General features: G+C 37.6%; 1 long non-coding RNA gene and 1 pseudogene across 1 annotated transcript; both read left to right on the top strand.

Moving 5' to 3' along the window:
* Positions 1-312: 312 nt before the first annotated feature.
* Positions 313-1,469, top strand: LOC145637168 (beta-amyrin 6-beta-monooxygenase pseudogene; annotated as a pseudogene).
* A 182-nt stretch (positions 1,470-1,651) lies between these two features.
* On the top strand, positions 1,652-3,672 carry LOC145635142 (uncharacterized). The gene is made up of 2 exons (XR_014113796.1): positions 1,652-2,298; positions 3,266-3,672. It is a non-coding gene; the product is annotated as an uncharacterized LOC145635142 (long non-coding RNA).
* Positions 3,673-25,706: the final 22,034 nt, after the last annotated feature.

Genomic DNA, 25,706 nt, shown 5'->3' with positions numbered 1-25,706 from the left:
AAAGTACTTTTACTTTTTACAATTTTTTATTCTTCCACCAACTCCGCTGCCTTCATATTTTATTATTTTTTTCCAATTTCTCTTAAAACTCCGCATATGAAGAAATGGAGCAAATATTTAAAAACGGAAGAGTATATATATAGTTTTTTTTTTTTTTTTTTTTTTTTTTTGAATAGAGTATATATATATAGCTAATTCTAGTAAATTAGTAGTCACATACTCTTATCACGTGTATTCATTCTAGCTCCTTTAATCAATTTTTTTGAAGTCTAGATCAACAAAAACATCACAGAACAACGTAACTATCCATCCATGGCTTTCATCATTTTCTTAACCCTTGCTATAACAATTTTCTTCATACTTATTTTTCGTATCATAACATCCTCTCTAGGCTCAAAGCTTCCTCCGGGTAAAACCGGGTGGCCAATACTCGGAGAAAACTTGAGTTTCATGGTAGATCCGGCTAAATTTATAAGTGATCGAATGAAGAAGTACTCTGCTAACATCTTCCAAACGTCGTTGGCTGGTGCAAAAATGGCCATTTTTTGTGGTGCCTCGGGTAACAAGTTCATTTATTCAAACGAGTCAAATTTCAAGACGTGGTTACCACCTACGATTATAGATATCCTAGCTTTGACAAACATTGACTCTAATTCCCCACCATGGAAACTCTTCAACGAGCAACTACACAAGTTTCTTCGGCTGGAGTCGATGCAACATTACGTGCCAATTATGGATACTAAGGTGCGCGAGCATTTAGAGATGCATTGGGCGCCTTTTAACCAAGTAAAAGTGTTACCACTATCAAAAGAGTTCACTATTTCCTTGTTTTGCAATTTAATTTTGAGCATATATGATAGTGATCAAATTAAAGAATTGGCTACGCCCTACCATACCTTAGTCAAGGGAATCATATCAGTGCCTTTCAATCTCCCCGGAACCCCATACAACCATGCTGTAAAAGCATCAAAAGTTATAAGAGATAAGCTAGTAGAATTAGTTAGGCAAAGAAAAATGGATGTCTTAGAAAAAAAAGAGCATATGAATGTTGATAGTCTTGATTTCTTAGGTGGGTTGCTTAGGGCATCGATTGAAGGCGATGACGTTATAAGCGAGACGGAGTTAGTTGGCAAGATTGTAGCACTCTTGTTTGCTGCTTTCCATACTACAAGCAACACCATTACATTCTTAATGGCTCATCTTGCTGAATATTCTGACGTGTACGAAAAGGTTTTACAAGGTACATTTATAAATTGTGTTTATAGAATGTTATCTACGAACATGGTCTACAACCATATATCACTATAAAACTGCTAGAATATTGAGCATGCAATAATTGTCCATAATTATATTTACATTTGAGAAATTCCCTCTTTCTCAGGGTGAAAAACAAAATTTGTTTCTTATGGAGGCATTTTCGTGAATAAATCAATAATTTTTTCATTATTGTAGGCTCCATAGTTGAATAAAGTTAAATAAAATTGTTGATTTATTTACGAAAATATCATGTGTTTCTTACCATGAGAAATAAATTTGTTTCTCACCATGAGAAACTAGGGCACCTCTTTACATTTGTCCATAATTTTTTATGAGGTCAATTATCGATTTAAACCATTTGATTTGATATACGCATATAGCTAGTTGCTTATTATTATTTTCTTTATTTATTTCTTTATTTATTTATTTATTTATTATTATTATTATTATTATTATTATTATTATTATTATTATTATTATTATTATTATTATTATTATTATTATTATTATTATTATTATTTATGGTAAGGAGAAGGATCCTGACCAAAATCACAACCCTCACGGTTTTTTTGGTCCGGTATTTGCGGGTCAAACTCTTTAAGATCGAGTGAGGGGGGAAAGGTAAGAGATCCCCCACTCTCAAAGTGTCACTAGTAAGGTTGGAAGGTACAATCCTTACCACTAGACCAAGCTTAGCTTGGTATATAGCTAGTCACTTATTGAAATGCATAATATTAATTATTAAATTTGACGCACTCCGTAAACTAGAATAACTTAATTACTTTAAAACTCTACATAGAATATTTATTATTTCCAAATTTAGTTGTTCTCACACACATTTGATATGTGTTAGAACAATTGGAGATTGCACAATCAAAAGAAAAAGGGGAGCTACTAAATTGGAAGGATATTCAGAAAATGAAGTACTCGTGGAATGTGGTTTGTGAATCGATGAGACTTAAGCCACCCGGCCTCGGAGGCTTTAGAGAGGCTTCCACAGACATCCATTACGGTGGCTACACAGTTCCAAAGGGGTGGAAGGTATGAAAATCAAACATGTTCTTTATATATCGCGCTTCTACACAACCTGTTACCATTTCCGAATAAGAAATTATACTATATATGTAGAACTCTAAACATATCTAATCTATTAAGAGCATAGAGCAACTCCAATGACAAGTTAATTGTCAAATTAGTTTAACATGCCACATAAGCTTTTAAGCTAATTGTCATTTTAGCTAATTCGAGCTCCAATGACTATCTATTAGCTTATTATTTAAAATGAACCCCACCTCCTTAATTTATGTTTTTATATTTCAAAATATTTATTCTAATTTGTTTTATTTTGACAAGTTCTTTTACAAGCAAATTAGCTTGGCGGACCAAGCTAATTACATTTTCTTACACCAATGATCAAGCTAGTATCTAAGGATTATTTAATATTGCAAGCAAGTCCCTAGCTACAACTATTGAAGTTGCTCTATAATTTTAATAGATTAGATATATTTGGAAAAAATCTCATGGATTTCACTTATGAGGTTATTCTGCTCTATAATTATGAGATTATTCTGTTCATTTATGAGATGTGGAGAATGTAAAATTATCAAACGGTGAACATTTCAAACAAGTGGGTCTTATAATTATGCATAAAAGAGAATACCACGCACAAGTGATCTGATGAGCCCTTTGGCTAAGGAAAACTTAACAAAAAATTTCTTAATTTTATGACATACTTTCTCTGTTTGAAATTAGACTTTTGACACTATTTATAAACTTTGCTTTATCTAAAATAGTATGATTAAAGATATTTTTAATTTGATTGAATTTTCGCATTGATAAACATAATAAAAGAAACATGTCATCTAATTTAGAATATAATGGAGAAAGTGTATCGTTGATTTATACTTTTTCTTATGAGTTGGCTTGAAAAGAATAACGAATTATGACAATGTTAGTACATAAAATTATAATTAGTCATTCTTATGATTTTATTTTGTTTGAAATCTAGGTTCATTGGTCAGTTTATTCAACACACATGGATCCAGTACATTTTCCAGAGCCAGAGAGATTCGACCCATCACGATTTGAAGAGAAACAAGGTCGTGGTGTATATGTACCTTTTGGATCAGGACCTCATATGTGTTGTGGAAGAGAGTATGCTCGAATTAAGGTTCTCGTATTCCTGCATAACGTAGTAACTCGATTTAGACTTTCAAAAGCCAACCCAAATGAAAGGGTAATCTATACTCCAGATCCAGTCTTCGTCGATGGCCTACGTATCAACCTTCGTTCTCAAAAGGAATAAGAAAAGGATGATAAGTAGTTAAAAATGTCTTTCGTTTGATTGCTATAATAGTTATCTCAATTACTCTTTCCTATGATTCTATATAAGAAAAATTGGTATTATTAATCTCACGTTGGGGTTAATGTGTCAATGTTATAAAAGTTACTCTGTGTTTTTATAAGCGCCGGCCACACAAAAAAATACATTGTTATTCCAAAAGGCTAAACTTTAAAGGTTCATTGTATGAACTGAGTTTATTTTATTTTATTTTTTGGTTTGTTAGGGCATATTATTTTCTAATACTTCTTTCGTTTTTTTAAGTGTCACACTTTTCAAAAGCGGCCTTTTTTTAAAAAAAGTAAACCTCACTCATATTATGTACTCCGTATGATTCCCTCTTCCTTTTGACCTATCTATCATTTTATAATATCTCTCTTTCTCATAATATACCTAGTGGTACCTTAATCAAATTTCCTCTTTTACTTTTACAAAAATTTTAATTTATAGCTATACCTCACCTATACTACCTCCGGTCCAAATTACTCGCAACTTTGGGATATTATATGCGAGATATAAAATATTCCAAAGCTGCGAGTTTTTTTGGACCGGAGGTAGTATATTTCTTCATTTGCATAAAAAAAAAATAAAAATAAAAAACCTTATATATTAGGTACTTTATTTTTTTTTATTTTTTTATTTATTTATTTTTTTTTCTGAAACTCGTTTCACTTACATAATGAGACACTTAAAAAATAGAGAGTATGTATTAATTATAGTATCTCATATAGTGTCATTTATGGCTTATTGTCAGTGGTGGAGGGAGCATGTGTCTGTCTTTGTAGGGCACGTGCCCTACCAGATTTTTAAAAAATATATATATATATATATATATTTTTTTTCCTTTTACAAAAATTGTCAAAATTTAATAAAAGTTGCATATGGTTTGGACAACGGAGTATTGTTTACTAAGCTCGGTTTATGCATAAAAGCTGAATCTCTGACTTTTACTATCTCCAAATATTTTTTTTTTTAATAAAAATACCCACAAAATATTGATTTACGTGTCATATCTCTACCTCTGTTTCATATTATTTGCCACGATTTGACATAGACCTTGTTTGGCAAATGGCTGTTGGCGGTTGGCTGTTGGCTGGTTCACTTGGCTTGTTTGACTAGCTGGAATGTTTGGCTGTTTATAATGGCTTTTGAAATTAGCTGTTTATAAAAGTGTTTGGTAAATTAATTGTCGGTTGTTGGCTGTTTATTAGATAATTTGTGAGCCAACAAGCCAATGAAAAAGCTGACAAAAAAGCTACTCAAAGCAGTTTTTTCATTTTGGCTTAAAAGCCAGCTTTTTCGCTGACTAAAAAGTCAATTACCAAACACATTTTTTGGCTGTTTGACCACCTAAAAAATCTAAAAGTCAAAAGCTAATAAAAAAGCCATTAAAAAGCCAATTACCAAACATGGCCATAAATTAGAGAAGAAGAATGTCTAATCATTACAAATAATATGAAACGGAGGTAATGATTTAAAACCCAAAAAGCCCAAAAATAAAACAAATACTCTATATTCTCTTTTATCCAATTCCGTGAGCAAACCCACATTCCCGGCTCCATCAGTCTACCGCCGTTGTCAGCCAAATCTAAATTTTTTATACTAGTAATTTAATATTTTATTTTTAACAAGTTTGTCTCCTATTAAATTATTTTCTATGAATGGTAGATCTTAATTTTGTTATGATAATATCTAAATATGGATGACTATTATCCCATGTACAATCTAGAATATTCTAGAGTTGGGTATTTGGTCTTATCCATTGATGGAACCCTAGAAAATGTACATTATATATATCCAGTACTAGATGGAATATGAAATACAATGTAACAATCTTCCCTCATCTCTCTTTATTTTCTCTTCCATATTTAACACGTTATCAGCACCATTGCTAGTCAACTGAGTAGGATTACCAAACATTTTTCTAGAATCCCATATTATTATTATCATGTAAGTATGATCATAGCCCATAACAATTATAATTTAACATTTATCTAATTTTGCATGCTTATTTATTGGAATATCAACATATATAACGAATACAGAGCATGATAAATAATTTAAGGTTCCATTCTTATTTTTCTCCATGCTAACGTTCTCATCTTCTATTTCGTTCTTATATATTTATGCATGACTTGTATCAGGATTATTTATGCATGATTATAACATTTAGTACATATTTTGGATACTATTTATATATACTTATCTTTTAATATTATTTTGTATAGTGAAAAATGTCGAATCTTGCCAAGCTCGAATTTGTGGCCCTTGATATTACCGGAAATAATTATTTATCATGGGTGTTAGATGCTGAAATACACCTAGATGCTAAAGGGCTTGGTGAAACAATAAAAGAGGCTAATAAGGCAACACCTCAAGATAAGGCTAAAGCCATGATTTTTCTTCGCCATCACCTCCATGAAGGGCTCAAAAATGAATATTTAACTGTGAAAGACCCACAAATCCTTTGGAGTAATCTAAAGGAAAGGTATGACCACCAAAAAACAGTGATACTCCCTAGAGCTCGTTATGAATGGTTGAATTTGAGATTGCAAGATTTTAAATCTGTTAGTGAATATAACTCAGCTATGTTTAAAATAACTTCTCAATTGAGATTATGTGGAGAAAATATTACTGATGCAGAAATGCTTGAAAAGACATACTCCACTTTCCATGCTAATAATATTGTCCTGCGGACACAATATAGAGAAAAAGGTTTTAAAAAATATTCTGAATTAATATCTTGTCTTCTTGTGACTGAGCAAAATAACGAGCTATTAATGAAAAATCGTGAATCACGTCCTACTGGCTCTACTCCATTCCCTGAAGCGAATGTGACAACCCATAACGGGAAAAAAACTAAAAACAGAGACCATTCCAGCAGTAGTGGTAGAGGTAGAGGTCGTGGTCGTGGCCAATGGCGCGGCCGGGGTCGTGGACGTGGATATGGTAGAGGTCGTGGAGGTCATTTCTCAAACTCACATTCCCACCAGAAGTGGGAACGTAGGGATGAAAAAGAGAAAAGTGATAACAATATATGTTACCGTTGTGGAGGAAAAGGTCATTGGTCTCGGGTTTGTAGAACTCCAAAGCATCTTATTGAACTTTACCAAGAATCATTGAAGAAAGGAAAGAAAGTTGAGGCAAACCTTGTTCTTGAAGACGGTGAAGGTGATTTTGATTTTGGCAATGCCAATAAATTTGATGTTGGTGATTTCCTTACTTCCCCGGAAGGGAATAATTTTGATTTTGGCAGTACAACTCATTTAGAAGTTGCCGATTTCTTCACTGTCCCAGAAGGGAATAATTAAAATTATATTGTTTTATGTTAGTTTTAAGTATTAGACTTATGTTTGCTTATTCTAGTGATCTGATTTATTTAAGTTTATTTCTTTCGTTGTAATAAGGATTTTTGCTTTATAAATTTATGAACTATTTGAGTGTTTTTATTGATTTATTTGTTTTATAATCTTTATTTTTATGCTTAATATTTTGACATGTATTTTATTTCATGAAGAACATGGATATTACTCAAGTTCAATTTGCTATGAATGGTGAAGAATTATGTCTTGCTGACTGTAGACACCCATTTGTGTCTCCCCAAAACCAAACCCAGTGATGAGTGCCTTTCACGTCGAATCATAATCAAATGAAACGAAAGTGTGGAAAGGTCTAGTGTTGCGGAAAGTTTTATTTCTTTTCTCTTCTCCCTGTTTTTGAAAACTTTATTTTAAGAAAAACAGCCAATCCAGTTTGGTTGGTCCATGATATGGGTCCAATAGATGTGTAGTTGGATGGGGCTTGCAAAGACCTTTCCAACGATATATTATAAGCCCAATTCCGATGAATATTGAGGAAGTCATGACTAATTTACTAAACTGGGCCCGGTTTGAGTTTTAAGTACGGCCTAATGATCTAGGGGAGGGCCTAATATAATTTATCATTCCTAATGCAATTAGTAATGGTTTTAGTCTTCTAGAACATTCTAGAAGGGTCTTATCATTCCTAATTCAATTAGGACTCTTCAGAGTTTTAATCAAGATCAAATAGCATTTTCGACTGAAATTATATGATTTTATCTTCCAGAACGGTAAGTTTATCAGATTTTCGAAAACGTGTTAAAAGCTTTTATTGCTTGATCACCTTTTATTGCATGTTTAAAGGGAATTTGGTACTTGCAATCACGCTTAATAAGATAATTAATAATCTTGTTAGGTTAATTGTGATTATAATTCAAGTGATCGCCAATAATAGTTTAGTTGTGCATTAATATTCAACCAACATAGATTATACAGGTTTAGGGTTAATCCTATTGATTGTATGTTAATTAGAAAGCGCACATGAATACGATCAGAATAAAGTAGAGGCCTATTATTAGGGCAGGTTCAATCTCTTTTAGGTTGGATTTGTACCATCATCCCCGAACCCTTATTTGGTTCATGACCTTATGGAGTTGACGATCTCTTGGATCGTTAAGGGGTGTAACCTTCACCTCGTGTTGGTTTACAAGTTCCTTAAAAACTTGTTGGCGACTCTTTTGTTCTATCTTCTTCCCGTTTAGACGTCACCGTACTCTAGTGTATGATCACAGTGGGGTTCAAGCTAGTGGGATTTTAAAGGCTTGAAACTATTCCCCACAGTTTTTGGCGACTCCACTGGAGAGGATTTCTATTTTAATTCCTGAATTTGTTTCGGCAATGATTTAGAATGAGTGGATGAGACTCGAAAAGTTCTAAGTATTTCATGTGCGTAATTTTGATTAACATTGTGGCATATGCATAAAAAGGTTCTCATTGGAAAGACCATCCGTAATGAGTCAAAAAACATAGGATTTTTACACGTAGGAAATTTGAGAAATGTCTTTCACAACTAGGACTGAAATAACACCGCGCGAAACTGGATGATTTTATTGAGCACAGAAAGCTGCCGAGGCATGTAGGAAGTAGCGTCAGGGGCCAGAGCTTGGCGCCAAACTTTTAGCCGTAGCGCCAGACACCAGTATTGGCGCCAGGCGCTACAGTTAAAAGTTGGCGCCAGTCTCTATTTGCTGGCGCCAATTTCCCCCAATACCGAGCCAGAAATATGCGTTCTAATTTCGACCGGTTTTTCGTATTGTTTGCTCGATCCTGCTTCCTGATTGAATTTTTTCTCACTTTTCTGAAACCCATATGTGTTCTACATATGGACATAAACCTCTGGGAATTCATGCTCTATCTACCTGATTGAACGCTCCTGGCAACAAAGGGTACATCTAAGAGGTTGAATTCACCAAACCATGGAAGTGAGTTTTTTCTAAAAACTCGCGGTGTCCTATCCACACGCGTTAACCCTTCACGGTTAGGCTTCTACGCGGTGCATCTGGACAATTAACCATGGACCCTATTTGACTAAACCATATCCCGAACTTTAGAGAACTAGAGCCATGGTTAGGTTGCGAACTCATTGCATCATATCGTGCCTATTTGACTAATTGTGCATTATTTGTTGTGCATATATATTCTATGCTCCTCTTAACCGTTTGTTCATTTGTGTTGAGTTTATAATTAATGACTTAAAGAACTTTGCCTAATTAATTAATTAATTAATTAATTTGAGTCAATAAAGTTTTTTTTCTTCTTTTAATCGGAATCGACCTAGTATGACTTTAGGCATACCCTAGTTAACTAATAATACCGAAAACATTCCCAGACCAAGGCTCCAATATTAGTGCCAAAATCTGAGCTGTAGCGCCACTTTATGGTGTGTAGCGCCAGACATTTACTAAAAAGTCTGGCGCCAATCACCATATTGTGACGCCAGTTCTGTCGCTTGGTCGACAGTTCGGATTATTTGTCGAGTCATCACCTAATCTCTATTTAGTCAGTTTTCCGTTTAACTCGATTAACTTTGCTTAATTAAATTAATGTTCGAGTCTAGGCACTAAGTCCCATGGTCTTACACAAGAGTCCAAACATGTCACTTACACTCAATACACACACCAATACACATGTCTTGACCATGATTAAGGGAGTCTTGTGTGCGCGCGTTTTTTCGTCATTCTTTTTAGGGGGTAAGTCGGATATTAATCCTCCAATAAACAATAATACTTAGTTCCCTAAACACATGTACATTATTGCTCCCTAAAAATATGTATTAATCCTCCAATAAACAATAATACTTAGTTCCCTAAACACATGTACATTATTGCTCCCTAAAAATATGTATACTTTTTTTTTAAAAAAAAAAACTCCCTAAAAATATGTAAAAAATAAAAACCATAAAGTCAAATTGATTCGAGTCAGGTAATTAAAACACAAATTGGCTTAATTTACAGCGCGTGGCCAAGAAAGGAAGGACGATTAATCATAGATAACCTCTTCGTACAAGTCCAACTTTTCGACAAACCTATAGCCCGCAAGAGGAAAGCAAGAGTCATAATGGCAACTCAAGAAGAAGTCAATGATCTCAAGAACCAACTGGCTACTGTAACTGAGACACTGAAGCTTCTCGCACTTAAGATCGAGGATCCCGTGAAGCAACAACAAATGGACCTCATGCAAGAAAGCCTAAGCAAGTTGTCCAGCGACTACAAGTTTCAAGAACTCACATCCCAAGGGGTCTCGGTGGATAAAGATCTTCTTCCGCAGAAGTTCAGTGCCAACGACATCCCAAAATTTAGGGCAATCGACAACCCGTACTTCCATCTAAGAGCATTTGAAACAATAATGAGTATCAAGGGTATCGATAAGAAAGTCTTCCCTTCTCTGTTCTCGCTATCTCTCGAGACCGTTTGCCAACAATGGTTCTTTTCTCTTAAAAAAGAAAAGACCTCTACCTGGGAATCCATAGCAAACGCTTTCGTTGATAGGTAAAAGTGCAACATTCAAGTCGAAACTGACCATAGAGAACTTGAAATCCTCAAACAGAAGGAAAATGAAGGCTTCACATCTTTCTTTAACAAGTGGAGAGAAACCTCAGCTAAAATGATTGAGGTACCAAGTGAAAAAGAGTCCGTGAGACTGTTCATTAAAAATGTCTCCCCAAAACCAAACCCGATGATAAATAACCTTTCACCGCCACTATTGGTCGGGTTTAGTATTTAATCCCGAGAGTGCTTAAAAAGTCGTGTTTTATTAAATCCATATTTTTGAAAGATCCATGGATCAGTCTTGGTGTTTGGTAAAAGCATAGTTTTAATTTTAGCCCAAACTTGTTAATTAATTTTAAGCCCAAACCTTTTTATTTTATTATTTTATTATTTATTTTTGGCCCAAATATTTTATTTATTTTTATTTTATTATTTTAGCCCGAATAATAAAAGTCAGAAAAAAAGCCCGAAATTATCAATCGGCACTTAAAAAGCCGAAAGAAATTAGGGTTAAAAATGAATTTAGACGGAAAAATGGACTGGAATTGACCGTGTCACGGTACATCCTGACCGTGTCATGGTACATCCTGACCGTGTCACGGGAAATCTTCCCGTTTGACGGTGGGACTTCCCGTGACACGGGAGGTCTGCCGTGACACGGGAAGTTCCGTGTCCTTTCCGCGTAAACCCTTAACGCGTTTTCCGTTCCGTTTTCTAAAAATTTCCCGCGTCACTCTAAAACTGACCGTGTCACGGGAACTTGTACCGTCTGACGGTACAGTCTAACCGTGTCACGGTACAGTCTGACCGTGTCACGGGATACTTTTTTAGGGTTTTTATCATTTTAGGGTTCCGTGTGCTCCCTCAGCACATTTCCCTATAAATACCCCCTCATTTCTGATGTACGGGGCAACGAGAATTCGATTATTCTTATTTTTTCTCTCTTCTATGCTATTAACCTAAACACTATCCTACCCTTTTCACTTCAAAATTCCTTCTTCAAGCACTCAAAGGAGTCCATATTTTACTCGAGGTTCTGTCCTTAAACCAAGGCGTGAAAGGTAGAATCATTTGAGGGTTTGGCCCCAAAATCAACTTTATTTTATTTAATTTAATCTAGTTATTGTTTTGTTATTTCCTTGAAGTTACTAACTCGTTTATTATTTTGTAGTTGCAAACAAACAGATTCAAAGTAAGGATCATGCTCTTTTTATTATTATTGTTTTTCTAACGATTTTTATGTTGTTGGAATTATGATTAAATTGGTTTTTATGTTGATATTGATTCGATTATATTTATGATCACCATATTGCATGTTAAAGGGAATATGTAATTGAAAATCACGCCTAATAAGATAATTTGGACAACCGGTTTAGGTTCCTTTTAATCTTGTTGTTTAATCAAGTGATCACAATATTTTAGAATTATATGTTGCATTAATATTCAACCAATTTAGCTTAATAATAGTTTGGAGCAAATTGAATATTTTGTTTGTATGCCTTTGAGATCGCAGGAATCACTTTTCACTATAAGAATCGAGTAGAGGCCAATACGGGCGAATGTGACTCCATGACTCACTTCGTACCATCATCCCCGATCCTCCTTTCGTGGTTCCGAACCATATGGAGTTAGTAATCTCATGGATTATGAATGGGGTGTAACCTTCACGGGTCAATCGTTGTTGCCTATCGTTGTCCCTTATCGTGGTTGCCTTTTTATGATCCGTGAACGGTTTACAAGTTCCTTAAAAACTTGTTGGCGGCTCCCTACTTTATTTGTCCCTAATCGTTGTCCCTAATCGTAATGTCGATTCCCACTTCCTATGAGTGCCAAGCATATTCACCACATGCTTTTAACGTAGGCGCACTTCGAGCGACGCCTACAATTTGGCGACTCCACTGGGGAGGATTCTTAATTATTTATCGATTTGAGTGATCGGTATTTAATTAAGATGAGTGGATGAGACTTGAAAGATTCTTGAAAAAATATTCCTGTGATTAATTTGGCATTTTTGCATCTACATAGACGTTTTAACGTCGCATTCAGGTCTGTACCGTAGGAAAAATTGGATAACTTGGTTGCGCGCAAAAGCAAACAGGGCACCAGTCAGATTTTCTGACTGCCGTGTCACGGCAAATTCTGCCGTGTCACGGTACAGTGTACCGTCTGACGGCACATTGTACCGTGACACGGGAATTTTTACCGTGTCACGGCAGTCCTAAAATCAGTCCGGTGACCTATTTTCTTTTCCCACAATTGACTTCCTTCGATTTTTCTGAAAAAAACGTATGTGTTCTACATGCGTCTTAGCCCCGGAGAATTTAAGCTCTATCAACCCAAAAACGCTCGTGGCAATAAGGGTTCATCCGAGTCATTAAATTCACCCAAACCATGGAGTCGAGTTCGATTTCATCACGAACTCGCGGAGCCGCCCGTTGGCATACACCCTCAAGGGAGGCTGCCTTGCTAACGCGTCCAAACTCTTAACCATGGTACCCTTTTGACACCCAAAGCTTGACCAATAGTTGAACATAGATCTTGACTTTAGGTTGCGAACTTTTTTTGCATCATCGTGCCTAAATGCTATGTGTTTGTTCGGTGCTAACCCTAATGTGTTTGCTCTTTTTGTTTGACCCATGACCGAGGGTTTTTATTCTCACATAGTAATTAGTACGGACTTAAAATCAATTAAAATCTGAAAAAAATCACAAAACTGACCTGGAACTGCGCACCGTGTCACGGCATTTTCTGCCGTGTCACGGTGAACAGTGCCGTGACACGGTAAAGGCTACCGTCTGACGGTAAGCCTTAACCGTGTCACGCCAGTCTGTACCGTGACACGGTGCCCAGGAAAGTGTCCCGTCAGTCTTTTTTCTCGATTTTTGTGTCCAGTATTGAGTCGTGTCTAGTTATACGGTCAAAACACGTGTCTATAACCTCACTTAATCACTCACATGTCGTGTTTACACACTTTTTTGCTTTAAGTCGTGCACCACTTTTTTGACCGTATTTTAGGGAAAGTCTTGTTTTTATGTCTCTTTTTTAAAGTCGGATGGTATCCTCCCTTTAAAAATAAACAAGCAACGTTTCAAAATTATTATTATTTTTTTTTTTAAAACAAAAAAAAAAAAAAAAAAAAAAAAAAAAAAAATTGACCGTGACACGGGAACTTATCCCGTCTGCCGGGAGAAGTGTCCCGTGCCACGTCACCCCTTTTCAAAAAAAAAAAAAATAAATAAATAAATTTTTGACCGTGACACGGGAACTTATCCCGTCTGACGGGAGAAGTGTCCCGTGCCACGTCACCCCTTTTCAAAAAAAAAAAAAAAAATTAAAATTTTGACCGTGACACGGGAACTTATCCCGTCTGACGGGAGAAGTGTCCCGTGCCACGTCAGCCCTTTTCAAAAAAAAAAAAAAAAAAAAAAAGGAATTTTGACCGTGTCACGGGAACTTATCCCGTCTGACGGGAGAAATGTCCCGTGCCACGTCACCCCTTTTCAAAAAAAAAAAAAAAAAAAAAATTTGACCGTGACACGGGAATTTATCCCGACTGACGGGAGAAGTGTCCCGTGCCACGTCACCCCTTTTCAAAAAAAAAAAAGAAAAAAAAAAAAAAACAGCGTCAGTTTAGCCTTCCGTATTAATTTGGTCCTCGCGTTAGTCATTTTGGTTATTGTTCACATGTCTAGCCATACGATCATACCACGAGTCTTATAACATCACTTGATCACTCACGAGTCAAGTATAGTCCACACACTTTCTTTATGTTCCGACTCGAGTCGTGCACCAGGTCGTTTATGATCGTATATTAGGTTCATGCACCCTTTTTTCGTCACAATAAAAAAAAATGAGTGGAGTTTTCTCACCTGTTTTCAAATGTCTATTTTTTCCTTCCTTTCCTATCTTGAGCAATGAGTCAAACAATTAAGTGAATTGTTTTATTTCACAGTACTTGTTCAAGGAACAGAGATAGATCAATACGATTCGAGCCATTACCGCAACAATCTCTCAGATCTAATAGGCGTTCAAAGAGAACTTTGTCATCTCCGTTACTCATCACCTTTCAATGGCCACTAAAGAAGACATTGAGAACATCAACAAATCCATTGAGGCACTGTCTTCCATGATGAAAACCCTTACCACTAGGGTCACTACCATGGAACAAAACAAGGTCACTGTTTCCACCTTTGACAAACTGAAGGAACAAATGAGTAAGATTTCTGAGGATTTCACTTATGTGGAACGGCCTCTCACTCCTTTGGATGTGAAGGATAGACTCCCTGAAAAGTTCTCCACTGCTGATATTCCAAAGTTCAAGCCTACTGACAATCCAATATTCCATTTGAAGGCGTTCTCTGCAACCATGGCTCTTAAGGGATTGGACGTAACACTCTTCCCTACGGTGTTCCCTCTCTCCTTAGAACATGCTTGCCAACAATGGTTCTATTCCCTAGATGCCAAGCGTACTGCGACTTGGCAAGATGTCACTGACAGTTTCATGAATCGTTACAAGTGTAACATTCAAACTAAAACTTCTGAACGTGAACTCTCCATTCTCAAACAGAAAGAGAATGAAGGTTTCACCGCTTACCTGAACAGGTGGAGAGAAACAGCTTCACTCTTGGTAGATCCTCCCAAAGAAAGAGAGATGGTTCGCCTCTTTATTCAAAATCTGACTCATAAATATAGGGAACATCTCAAATTTCTTCCATTGAACACTTTCGAAGCTGTATACGACATCGGCATCAATATCGAGGATGAGCTAATAAAGACTGCTGGTAGTAACAATAATAACACTTGGAAAAACAAGAAGAACGACCATCCTTCTTCTTCGTCTTCTAAGCACGAAAATACTACCAACAATATAAGCCAAGTTGATATCAATGAAGTGTTAGCCCTTGATACTCCATTGCCCAAGAAGAAAAGAACTTACACTCATTTAGGAATGACTTATGATGCGGCCTTTGATCGCCTTTACGGTCAAGGCTTGATCACGCCTATTGGACCATTTCCAGAGCCAAAACCTGAAGAAAGGAGCGCCAAATGGAATCCCAATGCCTATTGCAAGTACCATCAAGGAAGGGGCCACACTACGGAGCAATGTTGGAATTTGAAGGACGTCATTCAAGACTTGATGGATGCAAACAAACTTCATGTCCCTCCAGGCGGCAAGAAGTAATAAATACAAGGCATGCAGATCCTTTGTGCAAGATTTCATGATTTCTTTCTTTATCATTCTTCTTCATTCCCCCATTCATGTCTAGCATAGGTTTTCCACTTCGAATTTTTTTTATATGTTTCATGGGTTTCGTTCACCTTTTCCATTAATAAAATGAGCAATTTTCCTTTACATCTCGATCATAGAATTTTTCATTCTAAATAAAAAAAAAAAATTACCGAACTAAACACAAGGTACACCAATGATTTGAGGCACCTTTGCAACCCTGTCATTCCCCATTAACCACTCAATCACATATCCAGCTCTTCATCAACCACTTTGAGCCTCGTCTAACGTCTGGCCTTCATTTCTTCAACCCACATTCACTCAACCCTGGGATTTGAAGATGTGTAATTGTATAACATTCAAAAAGCAAGTAAAAAAAAAGTAGCAAAGCAAAAATAAAACAATGTCTAAAGGCAAGTGTTCTAATGTCTTTGATATGAACACGTCTCAAATTGCGTCTCTCATCGAGTGCTCGGTACCGTGCCTGAGAAACATGAATGCTAAGTGAGTGATGGACCGCATGATCTGAGATTGCCTACATTGATTCAAAAGATTGAAAAAAAAAAAAAAAAAAGTTCAAAGCAAAAAAATGTGTTGAAAATAAACTTGCAAAATTCAAAATTTTCAAGTTCAAAATTACACATCTTGGGGATTCTCTCGGGTCTTGAGCCTTTTACCCCTTTCTTCCTTAAACCATCAACTTAACCACATTACAACCCTTGAAAGACCTCTTTGAGGTGTACATACACTTGCGCAAAGTTCGGTTAGAGCTACGTTCGGCCTGATTCCTAACGGATACGTAGGCAACCTCACATTGAGGTGCGGCCACATTCATATTCATATCCATGCATGATCGAGTCAAAGAATATCCAATGCTTATCCCTACCCATTTAGAGCTAGACTTGGGGGCTTGAACCCAAATCACATTAGCTTACCCAGCCTGAAGAGTCATCATCTTTAACTCTTCTCACATCTCTTTCCATCGCTATAACCCTTGCAGCCAGCCTTAGTATCACATTCACACACTTCACTCACACATCCATATCCATATCAATCATCCTTCCCTTTAAGAGTCCTTTATCATGAAATCTTGTTTCAACACTGTGCATGCTTCATCATATTTAAAGACAACATTCAGTAGAAGAAACATTGCATACTTGCTTAGCTTCCTGACCTAAGCAATGTTCATTGTTTCGCATAATGTGCTAAGAAACATTTATATATCAATTATTTTTAATCATAGAAAGCGTATCGTGCTTAGCTCCTTGACCTAAGCAACGTTCATTATGCAATAATCCCTATACGTGCTTAGCTTCCACACCTAAGTGACGTTCAAAATCGCTTCTTTACACCATATATGATGCTTAGCTCCATGACTTAAGTTCATTCATCTATCGTGTCACATGATGTAATTGTCCTTAGCCTCCTGGCCTAAGAACATGCATCATGCATACATTATTTTCAGAACAAACAATTCAATCCATACGAATCATTTCGTCTTGCTCAAGGAAGAAGTTCAAAACTTCTCTCCCTTTTCATTATTTTATTTCGGGGAAGTTCAAAAAAAAAAAAAAAAACTTTTTCCAAAGTTTTCATCGAAGGAAGTTCGAAAATAAAAGTTCAGTTTTTACATCTTTCTTTTTCGGGAGAAAGTAGGTACCCTCCACTCATGACAAAAATTGACGGAAAATTTTTGCTTTTGCATCTTCGTTTGCTTGTGTCTGCACACACACATACACACACACACACACACACACACACACACACACACACACACACACTCACAAGTCATACACATGTCATGTCACATCAAGTCAAACTTGGTCAAGTTAGTGGTCAAGCTAATCACAGTGTATACGAGTCCATTGGAAAATTTATTTTTGCAGGTCTTATCTACAGCCCACGTCCGGGGACAAACAGACCATTTACAGCCCACGTCCGGGGACAAGCGGACCATCTATAGCCCACGTCCGGGGACAAGCGGACCATCTACAGCCCACGTCCGGGGACAAGCGGACCACCATCATTTCATAACGCAAGGTTCTCGATACACAAAGACTTGCAATCTCATCATCTTTCTACTTTCCTCAAGCATGGAAAGTATTATCCGGTGGATTTTTCTTCAAGTATAGAAAACCGCCAAGTCGGCTTTCCTCAGGCTTGGAAAGCGTTATCGGTGGATTTTTCTTCAAGTATAGAAAACCGCCAAGTCGGCTTTCCTCAGGCTTGGAAAGCGTTATCGGTGGATTTTTCTTCAAGTATAGAAAACCGCCAAATCGACTTTCCTCAGGTATGGAAAGCATCATCAGTGGATTTTTCTTCAAGTATAGAAAACCACAAAATTCCTTTGTCGGCTTTCCTCAAGTATGGAAGGCATTATCGGTGGAATTCTTCAAGCATAGAATGACACCAAATTCGTTCGTCGACTTTCCTCGGGCATGGAAAGTATTATCCGGTAGCTTTATTCAGGCTTAGAAAGGTACCAAACTCATCAGTCGGCTTTCCTCAAGCATGGAAAGCATTTCAACCAATGTCACTCGGTAGATTCCTTCAAGCATAGGAAAATACCAAACTCGTTTGTCACCGACACACTGGTGTCAGATAAGTGTTCTATCCCTATACTCTTTTATCTGTGGAATTAACATTTTTTGCAGGTATCGGCGTATACAGAATGATTTAGGATCGCAGAACGTCTCAAATCATTCTCCGTCCCTATCGACTACTTTGACTATCGTTTTCGAAACTGACGTTTCTACAAACTCAGTCAAAGTGGGGGCTTCTGTAGACACCTAAAAATGTCTCCCCAAAACCAAACCCGATGATAAATAACCTTTTACCGCCACTATTGGTCGGGTTTAGTATTTAATCCCGAGAGTGCTTAAAAAGTCGTGTTTTATTAAATCCATATTTTTGAAAGATCCATGGATCAGTCTTGGTGTTTGGTAAAAGCATAGTTTTAATTTTAGCCCAAACTTGTTAATTAATTTTAAGCCCAAACCTTTTTATTTTATTATTTTATTATTATTTTTGGCCCAAATATTTTATTTATTTTTATTTTATTATTTTAGCCCGAATAATAAAAGTCAGAAAAAAAGCCCGAAATTATCAATCGGCACTTAAAAAGCCGAAAGAAATTAGGGTTAAAAATGAATTTAGACGGAAAAATGGACTGGAATTGACCGTGTCACGGTACATCCTGACCGTGTCATGGTACATCCTGACCGTGTCACGGGAAATCTTCCCGTTTGACGGTGGGGCTTCCCGTGACACGGGAGGTCTGCCGTGACACGGGAAGTTCCGTGTCCTTTCCGCGTAAACCCTTAACGCGTTTTCCGTTCCGTTTTCTAAAAATTTCCCGCGTCACTCTAAAACTGACCGTGTCACGGGAACTTATACCGTCTGACGGTACAGTCTAACCGTGTCACGGTACAGTCTGACCGTGTCACGGGATACTTTTTTAGGGTTTTTATCATTTTAGGGTTCCGTGTGCTCTCTCAGCACATTTCCCTATAAATACCCCCTCATTTCTGATGTACGGGGCAACGAGAATTCGATTATTCTTATTTTTTCTCTCTTCTATGCTATTAACCTAAACACTAGCCTACCCTTTTCACTTCAAAATTCCTTCTTCAAGCACTCAAAGGAGTCCATATTTTACTCGAGGTTCTGTCCTTAAACCAAGGCGTGAAAGGTAGAATCATTTGAGGGTTTGGCCCCAAAATCAACTTTATTTTATTTAATTTAATCTAGTTATTGTTTTGTTATTTCCTTGAAGTTACTAACTCGTTTATTATTTTGTAGTTGCAAACAAACAGATTCAAAGTAAGGATCATGCTCTTTTTATTATTATTGTTTTTCTAACGATTTTTATGTTGTTGGAATTATGATTAAATTTGTTTTTATGTTGATATTGATTATATTATATTTATGATCACCATATTGCATGTTAAAGGGAATATGTAATTGAAAATCACGCCTAATAAGATAATTTGGACAACCGGTTTAGGTTCCTTTTAATCTTGTTGTTTAATCAAGTGATCACAATATTTTAGAATTATATGTTGCATTAATATTCAACCAATTTAGCTTAATAATAGTTTGGAGCAAATTGAATATTTTGTTTGTATGCCTTTGAGATCGCAGGAATCACTTTTCACTATAAGAATCGAGTAGAGGCCAATACGGGCGAATGTGACTCCATGACTCACTTCGTACCATCATCCCCGATCCTCCTTTCGTGGTTCCGAACCATATGGAGTTAGTAATCTCATGGATTATGAATGGGGTGTAACCTTCACGGGTCAATCGTTGTTGCCTATCGTTGTCCCTTATCGTGGTTGCCTTTTTATGATCCGTGAACGGTTTACAAGTTCCTTAAAAACTTGTTGGCGGCTCCCTACTTTATTTGTCCCTAATCGTTGTCCCTAATCGTAATGTCGATTCCCACTTCCTATGAGTGCCAAGCATATTCACCACATGCTTTTAACGTAGGCGCACTTCGAGCGACGCCTACAAGGAGAAACTTCACTCCTATTGGCATGAGTTATGACACCGCGTTTGATCGACTAAATGTAAAAGGTCTTATAACTCCCATTGGACCATTTGGAGATCCACCAGTTGAGAAGAGGTCGCCTAACTGGAACCCCAATGCACATTGCAAATATCATCAAGGTAGGGGCCATTCTACTGAAAGCTGTTGGAAGCTCAAGGAAGCTATTCAAGACCTAATTGACAGTAACAAGCTACCGTTGCCCCCTGCCAGTAAGAAGCCGAGTATTGACAATGCACCTCTGGCTCATACTTTGGCTATCTCTGATGAAGAAAGCGAAGTTGACCCCTCATCTCTCATTAAGCCTGTCAAAGCAACCAATGTCGAAGAGGAAGAAGAAGATATCTTTTTTGATGTCAAAGATAATCTTCCAGAACCAGCAAATGAGGTAGAGATACGAGTGCTCACACTGTATATGAGGGAGACATCGCAACTGTTACGTGAAACTCTCAAAATTATGGATGAACTTAAGAGAGAATTCACACCAGTAAAAACAACTTATGAGGCAAAACACTTTCCCTTACAAGTCACCGAAAGACCCAAGAAGAGCAATAAAGTTTATACTCTAATTGGGATCCCGTATACACAAATGTTTGAAATGCTCTCCGAGAATGGCAAGGTCAAACCTCTCGAGTCGAGACCATTTGAATCATTAAAAAGGAAAGATAGATATTACTGTCAATACCATCAGTCAGGAGGACATACCCTAGAAAACTGCCTCAAGTTCAAGGATTTGGTGCAGAAAATGATCGATAGAAAGGAATTAGTCCAAGTTCAACAAGAAGAGGACATAAATGTTAATGGAGTATGGGACAGTGATGAAGAAGATGTCTATCTAAAAGACATATTAGGACCTTCACCTTCTGTATCATACACCACGGACGACATTTGGGCTGAAGAAGATTCATCAATAGACGTCCTCACAAGATCCAGGAGAATACAACCTCCCGTTTCAATACAACCTATGCCTACTGTACAACAAGTTCCCATACCTATCATCGAAGACAATGACATCGTTAAACAATTCAAGAAGACAAAAGTTGAGATGAATGTATGGAAGCTTCTGGCAACATCTCGAGAACATAGGTTAGCTGTGATGAATGCCTTGGATAAAATCGGGATAGATTCTGACACCACTCCTGAGGGACTAGCTAACTTCCTCACGAGTGACCTCCCTAGTCCGATTAATCTAATTACCTTCTTTGATAAAGATTTACCCCCGGAAGGCGACAAGCACTACAAAGCGTTAAACCTTACGGTAGTCTGCAAAAGAATGAATGTTCCCATGACTCTTGTAGACAATGGATCGGCTATTAATGTTTGTCCACTTAGGACTGCAAGGATGCTTGGTATAAGAGATGAGGATTTAACTCCGTCCACACAAGGAATTAGAGCTTACGATAATACTCGACGTCAAGCTCTCGGCAAAATAACCCTAAATGTGACGGCAGGAGCAATAGAACATGCTACTACTTTTCAAGTGGTGGACATCAAAGCCTCATTCAACCTATTGTTAGGACGCCCTTGGCTCCATGATCTAAAGGCCGTCCCTTCATCTCTCCACCAACAAGTGAAAGCCATAGTTGGAGGAATCCCCATCACTATTGATGCTTCGCCAATGAGGATCAAATCAACAGAAAATCCAATCATTAACGTAGAGCACGACGAAGATGATGAAGACCTATGGGGCTTTAACGAAGAAGTCTCCTTAATCCAAGAGGATGAAAGGACATCTCTTTGCCACAACCCCCATTCCAACATGATTATCAACACTATGCTGAAGAAACAAGGACACTTCCCTGGGATGATCTTAGGAAAGAAGAAGGGGATAGCAAAATCGATAGAGTCACCTGGCCTCCCTAAACTAGATACTTTCGGACTTGGTTTCGAACCGACTCGGAAAGATCTCAAGCGAGCCCAGGACAAATTGAAAGCACGTAGGGACGCTCGCATTCAAAAGAAAGCAATTCCAATGGATCAGTACCCCCTTACGCTTAATGTTCAGTTTATGAGGAAGACAACTCTTCACTCATTCAAACGGTCCTACAAAGTGAAAACTTCGACCCCTCAAAGCTAATTACTCCAGCCGAAGGATCGCTGCAAGGGTGGCGCAAGACTATCAAGGTGACTACTCCGAGTGGTAGGAAGATATCGATCACGACAGGGCAAGGGCCGATGTTTGAAGAATCGTCAGAGTTAGAGTCTGAGTCTGAGTCAGAGTCTTTCCCTGTAGAATCTTCTAAGTCTTTAGCTATAATGCCTCCCCTTCCTTTTTCTTCTCCTAGGGTAGTTAGTGACCCAGTCCCTGAAGACATATCACTCTTTGATGTAATGATCTCAGAGTATAATAATATCTCTCATTCTCCTTACTTCTCGTGTTCTTCCCTAACCCAAGATGACGAACATTGCTTAGCTAACGATGAAAAAGATAAAGAAATTATTAAAGCAATTGAAACACTTGAAAAGAAAACACCAGTAATTGAAGAGACTGAAACAGTTGACATCTCAAATGATTCAACTCATAAAAGAGAAGTTAAAATCGGACTAACATTGAATAAACAAGAAAGAACCGATTTAATTAACTTGCTTAAAGAATTTATCGATGTATTTGCTTGGTCATATGAAGATATGCCAGGCATTAACAGAGAAATAGCTCAACTCACGATACCATTAATCCCAGGAATGAAACCTGTAAAACAAAAGTTGCGTCGAATGAACCCGACGTAGCACTTAAAATAAAAGAAGAAGTTCAAAAACAAATAACTGCAGGTTTCATCAAGGTATCCAAATACCCCGAATGGGTCGCCAAAGTCGTCCCAGTTCCAAAGAAAGACGAAAGGGTAAGGATGTGTGTCGACTATCGAGATCTAAATAAGGCAAGTCCGAAGGACGACTTCCCTCTACCACACATCGATATTCTGGTAGACAACACGGGAAATCACGCGTTTCTCTCATTCATGGACGGATATGCAGGGTACAATCAGATTCTCATGGCAGAAGAAGACATGGAAAAAACAACCTTCATCACACCATGGGGCACTTACTGTTATACGGTAATGCCATTTGGGTTGAAAAACGCAGGTGCTACTTACCAACGTGCAGCAACTGCCTTGCTTCATGACATGATGCACAAAGAAGTTGAAGTATATGTCGACGACATGATTGTGAAATCAAAGGACCGTCCAGGCCATCAAGTAGCCTTAAGGAAATTTTTCGAAAGGTTAAGAAAATACAATATGAGGTTGAATCCATCAAAATGTGCTTTTGGAGTCACCTCAGGCAAGCTCTTGGGGTACGTCATAAGCTCTAGAGGAATAGAGATAGATCCGACCAAGATTAAAGCAATCATGTCAATGCCACCGCCCAAGACCGAGAAACAGATTCGAGGATTCATTGGCCGTTTGCAATACATAAGTAGGTTCATATCAAAATTGACAACGATATGTGAACCAATCTTCAAAAAGTTCAAGAATGTACCAGTAATATGGGATGATGAATGTCAAAAAGCCTTTGACCGGATCAAAGCCTATCTCGCAAATCCTCCCGTATTAGCGCCATCACTTCCCGAAATACCTCTAAGGTTATATTTGACGGTTACCAAGGAGACAATGGGAGCCATGCTAGCACAAGAGGTAGAAAACAAAGAGAATGCAATCTATTACTTAAGTAAGAAGATGCTCGAATACGAAACACGCTATACACCACTCGAGAAATTGTGCCTCGCTTTGGTGTGGGCCACAACTAAGTTGAGACATTACATGTTGGTGCATACCGTTTTCGTGGTATCTCGATTAGATCCACTCAAATACTTGTTCGAGAAATCAACGCTCAATGGACGTATTTCAAGATGGATAGTCAACTTAGCCCAGTTCGATGTGCGGTTTATGCCACAAAAAAGCTATTAAAGGATTTATGGTGTCAGACTTTCTGGCAGATTTCCCAATAGAAGACTCGACACCAATACAGGACAATGAATTTTCAGATGAAGATTTGATGGTCACCGAAGATGATACTCGGACCTTGTATTTCGACGGAGCTTCAAACCAAAAGGGATGTGGTGTCGGAGTGCTACTAGTATCACCTAAGGAAGATCATGTCCCAATCTCAATAAATCTTGATTTCGACGTTTCCAACAATGCTGCTGAATATGAAGCATGTGTGGTAGGCCTTGAAACAGCTCTGGCGTTGGGAGTAAAGAAGTTAAGGATATTCGGAGATTCCTCTCTAATCATCAATCAAATATCTAAAAGGTGGAAAGTAAGGAGCGAAAGCCTAGCCCCTTACCAAACTTATCTGGAAACTCTTATCGATCAGTTAGAGAAGGTGGAATACACATATCTACCTAGAGAAGAAAACCAATTTGCTGATGCCTTGGCAATATTAGCATCAATGGTTAGAATTCCCACGGATATTGAGCAAATGCCTCTAACTATTGAAAAAAGGCACAAACCAGCATATATACAGGCTATAGAAGACGACAACCCAGTCCAAGATGAAGATGAAGAACAAGAAGAAGAACCATGGTACACAGACATTCTCAACTATGTCACCAATGGAGAATACCCCTCTCATGCTGACAAAAGAGCGAAACGAGCCTTGAGACTTTTGGCTTCTCAATATGTACTCATAGACAACGAGCTACATAAAAGGGTACCTAAAGGTCGAGCTCTCCTATGTGTAGGGAAGGTGGATGCACAAAGAATAATGAGAATGGTCCACGAAGGAATCTGTGGAACTCATATAAGTGGCAAAATGTTAGTCCAAAAAATAATGAGAGAAGGGTATTATTGGACTACCATGAATAGAGACTGCCATCAATATGTGAAAAGATGCCCTAAGTGTCAAATTTATGCCAATTTACAACACGTTCCTCCATCTTTGCTCTACACCTACACGTCACCTTGGCCATTCTCTACATGGGGAATTGACATAATTGGCAAGATCACTCCTCTAGGGACAGGAGGCCATGAATTTATTCTAGTAGCAATTGATTACTTTACGAAGTGGGTTGAAGCGCAATCATATGCTAAACTTACCGCAAAACATGTAGCACTTTTTATCGAGAGGAATATCATTTGTCGATATGGAGTCCCACATGAAATGATAAGTGACAATGAAACTCACTTTCAAACCGAATGTGAAGAATTGCTACATAAATATGGTATCCAACATCATCATTCGTCCCCTTATAGACCTCAAGCAAACGGAGCAGTCGAGGCAGCTAATAAGAATTTAAAGACTATCATCGAGAAAATGACAGAAAATTATAAGGATTGGCCTGACAAGCTTCACTTTGCATTGTGGGGTTATCGCACGTCAATCCGTACGTCAACAGGAAATACACCATTTTCCTTGGTATATGGAATAGATGCTGTACAACCTGTAGAACTAGAAATACCATCTCTACGTATTACGCTGGAGAGTAAACTCGATGAAGTCAAATGGACTAGGGCACGATATGAAGAATTTATCCTACTCGATGAAA

This window comes from Chenopodium album, chromosome 6, assembly GCF_948465745.1.
Source record: "Chenopodium album chromosome 6, dcCheAlbu1.1, whole genome shotgun sequence".
NCBI lineage: Eukaryota > Viridiplantae > Streptophyta > Magnoliopsida > Caryophyllales > Amaranthaceae > Chenopodium > Chenopodium album.
This window is presented reverse-complemented; position numbering and strand designations above follow the sequence as displayed.